Here is an 11,355-nt window from a genome sequence, read left to right on the forward strand (position 1 = left end):
TTCCTGGCCTTTTCCCCTTGAGGAAATCTATGTTGGCTTGTCGACTGCTTTGGAGTCTTTCCATTCTGAAAAATCCCATCATGGAAAAATCCCAGACTTTAGAGGTGAAAAAAACCTAGGGTTCACCCATGGAGCCCACGTGACCCCGCGCCAGGCACTTAACCGCTCTGACTCTCATTTGTTACAGTGGAGGTGTCATGAAGGCCAAGTGATGCAGTGGAGGTGAGAATGCCCACCACTGTGCTGGCTTCATCATCAGAGCTCTAAAAAATTTTATCTTTTCTCCTTTTTACATCTCCCATTTTACTTATTTCTAACTTATTGAAAGCTGCCTACACGATGAACCAATTTATAGCCTTAAGTATTAAAAATAAAGATCTGGCTTGCTTTTATTTTTCAGATGTACGCTGTAGTTGATTTTTGTTTCTTCCGTTTTTGTTTCTCGTTACTCCGTGCTTGACCTCCTCATGCCTCGGAGAGTCCTTTCCCAAGTCCCTCAGCAGGATGCTTATCTTTTCACACCCCAGAGAATTTGCCTGTGATCCCCCGATTAAGCATAAAAACAGGAGCCGGTGTGAGGGAGGAAGGCTCATTCACAGAAGTGAATTCCAAACACAGATGTCACTCGTTCACATCCGCTGTCCCCTTGACCTTCTCAACCATCCTATGAGGTGGGGATAATTATCCCCATTTTACAGATGAGGAAACTGAGGCTTAGAGAGTTTAAGGAACTTGTTCCCATTCCCTTGTACATCATTGGTGGAGCTGGGATTTGAACACAGGACACCCAGTCTTCTGCACTTTTCACAGCATCACAGCTGCTGCTCAGTGGACTGGAAAACTAGTGGCTGATAACTGGGCTTTGGTTTGAAGCAGCTGACTCCTGTTTTACCTCCATGCCGAGAAAATAATTGTAACACTATTGGCTTGGCCTAAGATATAGAACAATGGCTCATCACATAATTAAATGATTTATCTACGGTCATTCACAAAACATCACTGGGGTGCTTCTTTGTTCTGGATACCAGGGATACAGGAAGGAACAACATATGGAGGTGACAACTTAGGAGGGGAGACAGGAAGGATGCCAACTCTTACAGGGTGTGAATTGCATGGAGGTATGAACAAAGGATTTAAGAATGCCTTTCTCTGCTGGGGGATTCAGAGGAGGCTTCACATGAGGAGTGTTTGAGCTGGGTCTTGAATACGTGAAGCATGAAGCCAGGAGGGCAGGTAAGAGGTCATTCTGGGAAGAGGGAGGCTGGAAAAGGGGTGATGTGCTGAGCTCATAGCGGGAATAGTTCATTTGGTGGACACGTTTCCTCTGAGCAGGGCGCTTTTCCTGGTGCCTGAGTGAAGACTGGAGATAGTTCCTTTCTGCTTGGAGAGACTGCTGATGAGTTATATAGGGGACTCCGCCAGCAACAAATGCCTCAGGATGCTTGCCCACCTCTGCCTCTGGTTCATGTTGCACTGCCAGGCGCATTGCTTATCCTTTCTGTGCTGATTTCCCCACTACACAACTGCCTGTAAAGTGGGGTCTGGGCTTTGTGGCTGATCTTTCTGCAGAGTGCTTTGGGGACCCAGGATTCAATGTCTGCACTGGGTAAAAAGCATAAACTGGCAGCTGTTAAAAACAGAAGCTGTGAAGAAACCATCTTTGGCATCCCTGGGTTAACATAGGTTGTTTCCAATATCATTTCTATCTGTTTTGTTAGTTACTTTAATTCTTCTGACCCAGAATCTTATTTAAGGCGCCTGCATTGGAGTATACATTAATCACTAGCATTTCCAGGGTCCCATCTATGTGATGTGCAAGGTCACACTCCTATGTCTGGGTAAAACTGAAGACCTCTGGGCTGCAGAAGCCCTGTGTAGAGCTTTGGGGATAGGGGTGATGATGCAGGCAGGTGAGGGTGGGCTGGTTGAATGCTGACCTTCAGCCCTGACTCTGCCTTTTTGGCTAGAGTCTCACACAATGGGATGGACTTGCATAGGGTCATTTTTGATTTTTATTTTTTGAAATTAGGCTGAGAAACTGCATTCTCCACTTTTGAGAGAGGTAGCAACAGACAGAGTTCAGAGCTTGGTGAAGGTGGCAGAGATGGTAAGCTGGGGAACCAGTCCGGAGTGAGAAGCCTCCTCCAAAGAAGAAATGAGTTTGAATCACAGTGAATCTTATTGCATCAACAGTGAAGTCAGCTGCCTAAGGTCTACGAGTGACTTTGCTTCATTTGTGTCTCATTGAAAGTGGAGTCCAATGCCAGGCATCATTAGTTGCTGGATTGTAGTTAAATGCACCAGGAAGTTTGGTTTTTCTGCTTTATTTTTTCCAGCCTAAGAATTGTTAGATACTGGAAATGCCTGGTTGTTGGTTTCCTCTGAGACTGACACTCCAGCTCTGTTGGAGAGGAGGGTGAGAAGCGTCTAGATCATCCCCTCCCCTCCCAGAGGGGCTGTGGTTCCCAGCCTAAGAATGTTGGGATGGGGACCACGCATCCGGGGTTGTCCTAAATCCTGCTCAGCTTCAGTTTTTCCCTTCTCCCCAGCATCTTTCCCTCCATTCAGGCCCCACCCCACTTCCCTTGGGCCTCCTAAACCCCAGTGGGTCTCCGGGCGGCTGGAGCGTGAGCCCCACAGGTGGGGGGAGACTCAGTAGCCAGGTGCGGGCCACCGAGGTGCTGGTGCGCCTAGGAAAAGCCGAGGCAGCGCTGGCCGAAGGGCGGTGGGGAGAGGTGAGACTCCGGACCGCCCAGCTGGCTCTCCAGGCGGGCACAGAAAATCCTCCTCTGCGCCATCCACCTCGCTGGCCATCAGACCCAAGGGTTTCCTGAAGGATTCCCTTCTATTTCCAGGAGGAGGAGGTTAAAGACTGTCCTGCCAGCACCGTCATCTCCGAAGGCAGAGAGGGGCCAGGGCATCAGGCACAGCTGGGAGCGGGCGACAGCCGCCTGGGGATTTGGCCGGCGGCTCGCGGGCGCAGGCCAGTCAGAGATTCGGTCTCTCCACACCTAGGCATCCTATCCTCTCCGCCTGGGTGCTGGGGAGCAGACCCTGCGCCGCTTGGGATCCGTGTCCCAGGCCCGGCGAGAAAGAAAGAGGGAGGAACGAACCCCTTTCCTGCTCCGCCGCTTCCCACTCACAGGCTCGGATCCCGGGTGCGCGGCCGCAGGAGCCCCGGCGGTGTCCCCCCCCCACCCCCGGCCTCGCTCTCCTCGCGTCCCGGCTCTTTTGCGGGCGGATGGGAGAGGAACTGTCGCCGTCGAAGCTGCCACCTGGACACTCGGCTGGGGGACCAGGACCGCACAAGGGCGCACGCCACGCACACCAGCACGCAGCTGTGCGGACACGTCCGTTCCAGCACACACGACCCACGGCGCCCCACTCACGCCGGGACACCCGCTGTCGTTCATTCCCACCAAAATCACCCCCAAAAACACGAGGGTGGAGAACCACGCACCGGGACCTACACTCGGGCACACCGACGCGCGCACCCCCATGCAGCGCAGATGCACCCAGGTGCCCAAGTGCTTGTCTCTCTCTCTCTCTCTCTCTCTGTCACACACACACACACACACACACACACACACACACACACACACACACACACACACACACACACACCTCACCTTTGCTTTTCCGCTGCAATCCGCCAGCTCGGCTCGCCGGCACCCAGCAGCCGTCCCCCACCCAGCCGGGCGCGCAGCCGCTTGGCCGGCGCTCAGCGTCCAGAGCTGCCCTCTCCGCTCGCGAGTCGCACCGCCGAGGGCTCGCTGGGCCCACAGATCCCGGGCGCCGAGCCGCGGACTGAGGCTCTGGGCGCGGGTGACGGACCGCGCGCGCGGGTGGCTGCGCCGCCTGGACTGGCCGTGCCGAGCGCGGGCCCCTCGGCTCATTTCCCCACGCCCCCCCATTACGTCACGGCAGCTCGCTCCGCCCTCCCGGTCCTGTGGGCGGACAGGGGTGAGCCGCGCGGAGAATCCTGCCGGGGGGCTCCGGGCTGAGGTCTTGGGCGCCCGGGGTAAAGGGGGACGCGCGTGCGGGGCGCGAAGGGTCGAACGATTTCGGCCTCCCCAAGACCCGTGGCAGGGACACGCGCTGTCTGCCGTCTGCTTTCACATAGTCTGTTCTGTTTCACCCAGCCTATTCCAGGCAGCTGGAGTGGCGCCCGGCGACCCAGACTCGCTCCGCGACCTCTGCCATCTCTGCATTCAGACAAGTTTGCAAAGCAGTGGGTCATCCCCGGGCGCAGGGCCAGGGGATGGAGCGGGAGAAAACGGGTCCGGGGAAGGCCCTTCTCCATGCGGTGACCAACGCCCCTCCGCACAGGGTGTAAGCCCGCACTCGGGTTCCAAAATTCGGGTGCGGGAGCAGTCAGAGGCCCAGCAAGGGAGCGTCTAATCCCAGCTCTCCCAGCTTTCCACAGCTTGGAGACGCAGTGGCCGTGCAGCCCGTCCCCTACCTTAACCTTGACCGTGGGCACCTTATGGTCGGACTCGGCACAGCCCCTCCTCTTCCCTGCTGTGAGGGAGCAAATGCATACAGACGTGCATGAAGTAGGTGCTGTGTCCCGTACAGGTAGAGCTATTTATTTTTTGACTGTGATGATTCAGCTTCTGTTCCAAGTTTAATGTCGTAATTGGTCCTGCAGCCTCTCCTTCCTCACCCTCCTCCAAGCGCGCGCGCACACACACACACACACACACACACACACACACACACACTCACCATCCTGAGTACAGTATTAAAAGGCGGGGAAACAAAGCAAACGCCAACTATAGTTTTTCTCTGTGGGCTGAGCTGGCTCTGACTGTGCTATTATCTGATTTGCCATTCACCAGTGAAAGTTACAGTCCAGAGGCTGGTTAGCAGGTACCGTGAGCCCTAGAGATGGGTGAGTGACCTGGGAAGTTGAAACCACCAGGTAAAGTAGCAATCAACTGCTAGTTTCTATCTGGGCCAGGCTGTGTCTTAGGGTACCCACCGCGAGGGTGGAAATCAAGGGTTATCATTGGATGTGTCTCTTTCTGAGATGTCAGTCCTAATGGGGCTTGAATCGTTATCCGGGTAGCTCGACAGAATAGGGGTGCCCCTGCTTACCACCAGCTGGAAGAAGGAGGGGTGGTCATAGTACCAAGAGACAGAGTGGAATTGAGCTCAAGAGAACCCCGCATGCTTGGGGTGGGGTGGTCGGCGGGGGACAGAGCTGCTGCAGTCGTACCTGTTGCAACTTCTAGTTTAAAACCAATGACCCAGGGCTCCCCTGGTGGCGCAGTGGTTAAGAATCTGCCTGCCAATGCAGGGGACACGGGTTTGAGCCCTTGTCCGGGAAGATCCCACATGCCGCGGAGCAACTAAACCTGTGTGCCACAACTGCTGAGCCTGCGCTCTAGAGCCTGCGAGCCACAACTACTGAGCCCACGTGCCACAACTACTGAGCCTGTGCGCCACAACTACTGAAGCCTGTGGGCCTAGAACCCGTGCTCTGCAACAAGAGAAGCCACCACGATGAGAAGCCCGCGCACCGCAACGAAGAGTAGCCCCCGCTCGCTGCAACTAGAGAAAGCCCACGCGCAGCAACGAAGACCCAATGCAGCCAAAAAAAAAAATAAACAAAAAATAAATACGTGTTTTAAAAAATTTTTTAAAGAACCAACAAAAACGAATGACCCAACTGGTTTCCAGGAAAAGAGGAAGAAAAGGAAGATCCAGGAAATGCCTATTCCGGTCTCAAATTCCTTTTCCGGGAACCATGTTATCTTTTCAAAGGTCTGGAGCTGTTGGTGCCAAACTCCTGTGTTGTTTTTTTGAAAAAGAATCGGTTTTCTAACCTATACAAGAAATGAACCAGTGGCCCTCAATGTCCCCCTTCCCGTCCCCTCCCAACCCTCAGGGTAACCCTGATGGAACAATGCTTTTGTTTTAGTTTTATATAAGTACTACCAGCAAAAGCAGACTGCCCCTGATGGATCGGCTGAATAACCATCTCCCTTCAAGGCAGCTAGCTGGGGTGATTAGTAGTCTTGGTTGCAACCTCAGGGGTTTCCCAGGTGAAATTCAAAACTGCCTCCCCTGGACACGGAGGGCAAGAAGAGACGGAAGAAAGGTAGCCACTGAAGACTGGTGGGTGGCAGTTTTAAGAAGCAAGAAAGTCACACAGGAGGCTTATCTCGGGTGCTGCAAAATGCATAGATCTCTGCGCCCGCCCTCCAGAATCTTAGACATTTATATAAAGGCCTTAAGGGGGTTCAGTCATGTATTCAGTCTGGATGGTCTCGACAACACAGTGCTCTGAAGGCTTTGAGATGGTTCCTAGTGAGGGAATGTACATTCCAAGGACAGGGGAGGGGGCACCGAGCCTCAGATTGCCCTGGTCCAGCCTTCAGGTCAACCGGCTGTCATGTCTTCTCCAAGACCTCCTCCAACAATGCTCTTTATCTCGGATGATCTGATCCAGTGAAATCCCCCTTCGCTGTCCTTTCCTTGTGAAGCCTCCTCTCCCCCGCATCCCCATAAGGCAGGTGGGGTGAGTCCAGCCTGGAAAAAGTACTGGCCTGATCCATCCACCTCAGGCACGCCTGTCTCCACCGCAGGGCTGGGTGAGTGGGGTCTGAACAACCTTGACCTTGACAGCAGAAACTGTGTAATCTAGAACAATTGTTGATTTTGTCTGGACAAGGGAGGCTTCCCTCTCCCGGCTTTGAATGACTTGAGAGAGCTGTTTGATTTTGCTGCCACCTGCACTTGGCGGCTACCCTCAGGGTTCCGGTCCCTCTTTGAGTCCTGATGGCTATTCTTCCGACTTCCCCTCCATCTGCCGAATGAAGTCTGCACTGTCACCGGTGGGGCTGCCTCCCCTTCCTCTGCAGTTTGCTGGGTAACTAAGTAACCAGACCTTGAGCCAGAAAAATAGAAGGGTTGGAGAGGAGATAACCTCCACCCTGGCTTGTTTGATATCTTTGAAACAATTAAATAATACCTTTCCCTCGTTCAGCACTTAGCAGAGAGACAATAGACAGCAGGAAATTAAGAACAGGGTCAGGACCAAGGACAGGGCCAGCGCTCTGCCTGTAACATGGGGAGATGCCACGGAGTTCAACCTTCTGTGAGAAGTTCCCAGCCCAGGGGCTCTGCTGTGAATACAGAAGTCCCAAGTAGGTCACTGTGTCTCTTAGCGGTGTCATAAATTAAATGGGGGAGGAATCGTGACCCTGCAATCAGTTTAGTGGAAGGAAGTCTTGCAGTTAAGCCTAGAGGAAAGCCGGAGAGCCCTGGGAGGAGGCTTGGACCCCGCTGGGAGAGGTGGATGCCCATCCAAACATCCAGGGTGGTTTTTACTGTCTCCATGGGAATGCCAAGGCGGAGGCTCGTCACGTCTATAGATATGGGAAGGGCAGCGCTCCTGGGGTGGAGAACATACAGATGTACAGAGGAAGGGACAGTCCCCTGCATGTTACTCATGTTACCTGGACTTCCTGGGATACTCCTGTTTTCAGCCGTTCTGTCCCTTGTCACCCACAAACCATGTGCCTTCTACCAAAATTGAGATGTCAGCTTCCGCATTCCGTCTCCGAGGCTGCATCTTGTAACCAGTGGCACGAAAATCCCTTTCTGACATTGTGGGTCCTGATGGTTAGTTTGAAAAATATGACATATGGTCACCAGAGCTCTTCTAAAACTCTGACCTTTTGGCATGGTGGGTTGAATAGTCTCTTTAGATACAGAAGGGGTTAACGTGGGCCCTTTCATCCCCTCTCTCTTCCCCAGCCCTTGACAGGTAGGAGTTTGGCTAGACACTCAACCATTTTTCTCTATGAGATTCCTCAATCCATAGGGAATGCAGTGGCTGAGTGAGTGAGCAGACGTCAGAACCTCTCTGAAAACCACCCCTAATAAGTCTAGAATCAGGGATCATGGTTAGAAGACAGTATGGTTTAGATAGTGTTCCTTTTTCTCTGCCCTCCCCCACTGGGGTGGAACTGAACATCAACATAGAATCCTGGATCGAGAAGGGACCTTAGAAGTGCTCAAGTGTATAGCCCATGTTCCATCGTTATACAGGTAAATAGATACCAGGCTCAGAGAGGCCCGGTGACTTGCCCAAGGTCACCCAGCTAGAGAGTGGCAAAGTCATGCCGAATCAGTTCTTCTGGATCCCAGGCGCCTGCCCCTCCCATGGGGACACGACCCTGCAAGATGAGTGTGGGAAAGCTGGAGGAGGGTGTTCCCAGCTCTTCCCACCCTCCAGCCCAGCACTTTCTTCCATCTGTATCCTTTTCCTGATAACCAAACCCCTGTAGCTCTCACCCTGGCTTAGATCCTTTCTTTCAGCCCCTTGGCGACATAGTTGGAAAACACGAGGCCATCCCCCTCTGGGGTTTTTCCCAGCACGTGCTTCCTATTGCACAGATTCTGCCAGATGCTCTGTAGGAAAAGAGCACGAGTCTGGGAAGAGCTGCATGTCCACTTCTTCTCTTAAAGATCCCTCCTCCCTGCCCCCGTGATTATTAATAACACTCACGGGTAATGTTTATTAAGTACCCATTATGTGCATGGTGGGAACTGAGCGTTCCGCACATCCATAACTTCATTTAATCTTCTCAACCTTTGAGGTCCATACCATTATTACTATTAATATTGTTATTTTGAGAAATCTTTTCATGAAGAAACCTATTTATCTTCAGCCCAGTGTTTTCCCAATTTATTTCGCCGTGGGGAATCTTCCCTGTGAATAATTTTGAACACTTGTTGAGTGTTTACTGTGTGCCAGGCACTGTAGTGGACACTTTATGCGAACTCATGTAATCTTGCTGAAACCCTAGGAAGCCTGTCACCATTATGACTCTCCCCATTTGTGAATGAAGCAACCAAGGCACAGAGAGGTTAAGGCCAAGGCCTCACAGCGACCAATGCCTGAAGCAGGATTATGCAGAGCAGCTTGGTGGAGAAGGGGGTCCTTCCTTCCTCCAGTCACCCCCGAGGCTGATTGAGGTGGAGGAGGGACTATGAATACCTCAATTGTTTTAAATTCTTTCCCCTTCCATTTATCCCCTAATCTCAGGGTGTTTGTTGATGAGTTCTGGACTGTTTCCAAGTTCTCCGGCCCAGACAACCATCCAGTCTTTTCTAGGACACTTTTTCCTCCCCCTTCCAGGTCGAGCCAGGTTATATGTGTCTGGGGCTCTCCTGCTGTGTGACCTGTCCCCTCCCACCTCCATGCTGAATTGCCTAATTGGCTTGCTCTCTGGGCAGGCCTTTTCCTGGGAAAGAAAGAGCTGCCTTTAGGGTCAGATTTATAGATTCAGGGAAGCCAGATGGCCCTCGGAGAGCAGCTAGTACAGGGCTTCATGACCAGGTGGCACAGCAGAATCACCTGGGGAGTTTTAAAAACTAAAGATGCCCTAGATCCATCCTTAGCGATTCTGATATAATGGACCTGGGATGGAGACCAGATCATTTGTTTTAAAGTTCCCCAGATGACTTTAATGTCAACTAGAGCAGAGAACCTCCGCTAGTTAAACCTTCTCATTTTAAACATTTTTTTTTCTGTAAATTTATTTATTTTTGGCTATGTTGGGTCTTCATTGCTGCGTATGGGCTTTCTCTAGTTGCGGCGAGCGGGGCCTACTCTTCGTTGTGGTGTGCGGGCTTCTCATTGCAGTGGCTTCTCTTATTGCGGAGCACGGGCTCTAGGCGCGCAGGCTTCAGTAGTTGTGGCTCGTTGGCTCTAGAGTGCAGGCTCAGTAGTTGTGGCGCACGGGCTTAGTTGCTCCGCGGCATGTGGGATCTTCCCGGACCGGGGCACGAACCCGTGTCCCCTGCATTAGCAGGCAGATTCTTAACCACTGCGCCACCAGGGAAGTCCAACCTTCTCATTTTAGAGGTGCAGGAACTTTGGGTCAGGGAGGGGAAAAGTCTGTCCTGGGTCAGACAGCAAGCAGCTCATCTCTTTACCGGGGCCGCTGTGGACTCACGATGCAGTCCACAATTCCAGGAATCCTGTGTCACTGGTAGAGGGGGCGCTGGGCGGGATTGGTGCAGGCGTGGGGCCTGGGAGCATCTACTTTACAGGCAGATGGAAGCAGAGTTTTTCCCTCATAAGGAAAAGCGGCACTGAGTAACGAACACCCTCGTCTCGTCGAGGGGTACCTGGGTGACATGGGGGCAGCACCTTGGTGCCCTTTGGCAGGTACTCATTACTGATGCTCTGTCTCTTGTAGCCATGGGTATTTCACAGCTTCTGAGAGGTGGGCCATGATCCCACAAATGGGCCAGAACCAGTAAATGGGTCTCAGTGGTTTTGTTTGTGTTTAGGTCAAGGAAGATCAGAGCCAGATTTCATCCTGGCCAAGTTAGAGAATCACTGAGCTGGGTCAGCCTCCTGTTTCTGGCATGTTCGCTCCTGGGGTCTGTGCTCCCCTGTCACCAGCAGCCAGGGACCTGTGTGAGGAATCCCACTGTGTCCTTTTCCCACAGCTAACTCCTTCTGACTGTGACATCCCCCTTGTCCTTTTTTTCCTGTGTTAGTGGCCACAGCGTTAGCTCACCCTTCATAGGACATAGAATATTTACATTTTAAAGGGCTTTGGGGGAGGCACAAGCCCACAGGAGAGGATCTCCAAGTGGAGATGCCGGCCTGATGTTGGCAGAGGGGTCTTCATTCCCAGAGGAGAGGCATCTGTCTCTGATGGCAGAGCACGTACGTGTCTCGCTGTCTTAGGATCAGGAATTTCAGATGCCCGAGGGCCTCCATCCCCCACGAAGCAAAAGCCGGGAGTTAATTCAGTAACTGCAGTTGCTAGATTTAAATGCTCTTTCCAAACAGGCTGCAGTTCCTCTGCTGGCCCCAGGGTGGCGTGAGCACACAGAACTCACCGCCCCAGCAGGCCTCTGCCAGCTTGGGCCCCAGGGCTGGGAGGATGGGGGCCCCAGCCCCATCCCTTGGCTGTTCTTTTCTCTCTTTCCTCCCCTCCCCACCCTTCTGCCAGTCGGGTTTGGGCTGCAGCCCTGGTAGAATGAAAACAAGATCGCAGTGTCTGGAGCCCAGATTTGCTGCAGATTCTGAAATCCTCTGGATAAGCAGCCTCTCCCGGCTCCCCTGCCTCTGGTAGCTTCACCTCCTCTGGCATCACTGGCAAGGATCTCCCTTTTCCCTGGCCCCTATACCGCTGGGCGGCCTTGCTGAGAGTGAGGCAGCTGCAGCTTTTGGCAGCCTTGTCTGGGGTGAGATGTGGAGGCACTGAGGGCGGATGCACATCTGCCAGGGGAGGTTTTACGGCCGGATGGGGTTGGCGAAGGGTTTGGAAGAGCTCTCTCGGGAGCCTAGTACCTGCCCTCGGGCAGCGCGCTGGAGCC

Source organism: Lipotes vexillifer, unplaced genomic scaffold (assembly GCF_000442215.2).
Source record: "Lipotes vexillifer unplaced genomic scaffold, Lipotes_vexillifer_v1.1 scaffold518, whole genome shotgun sequence".
In the NCBI taxonomy this organism is placed as follows: Eukaryota; Metazoa; Chordata; class Mammalia; order Artiodactyla; family Lipotidae; genus Lipotes; species Lipotes vexillifer.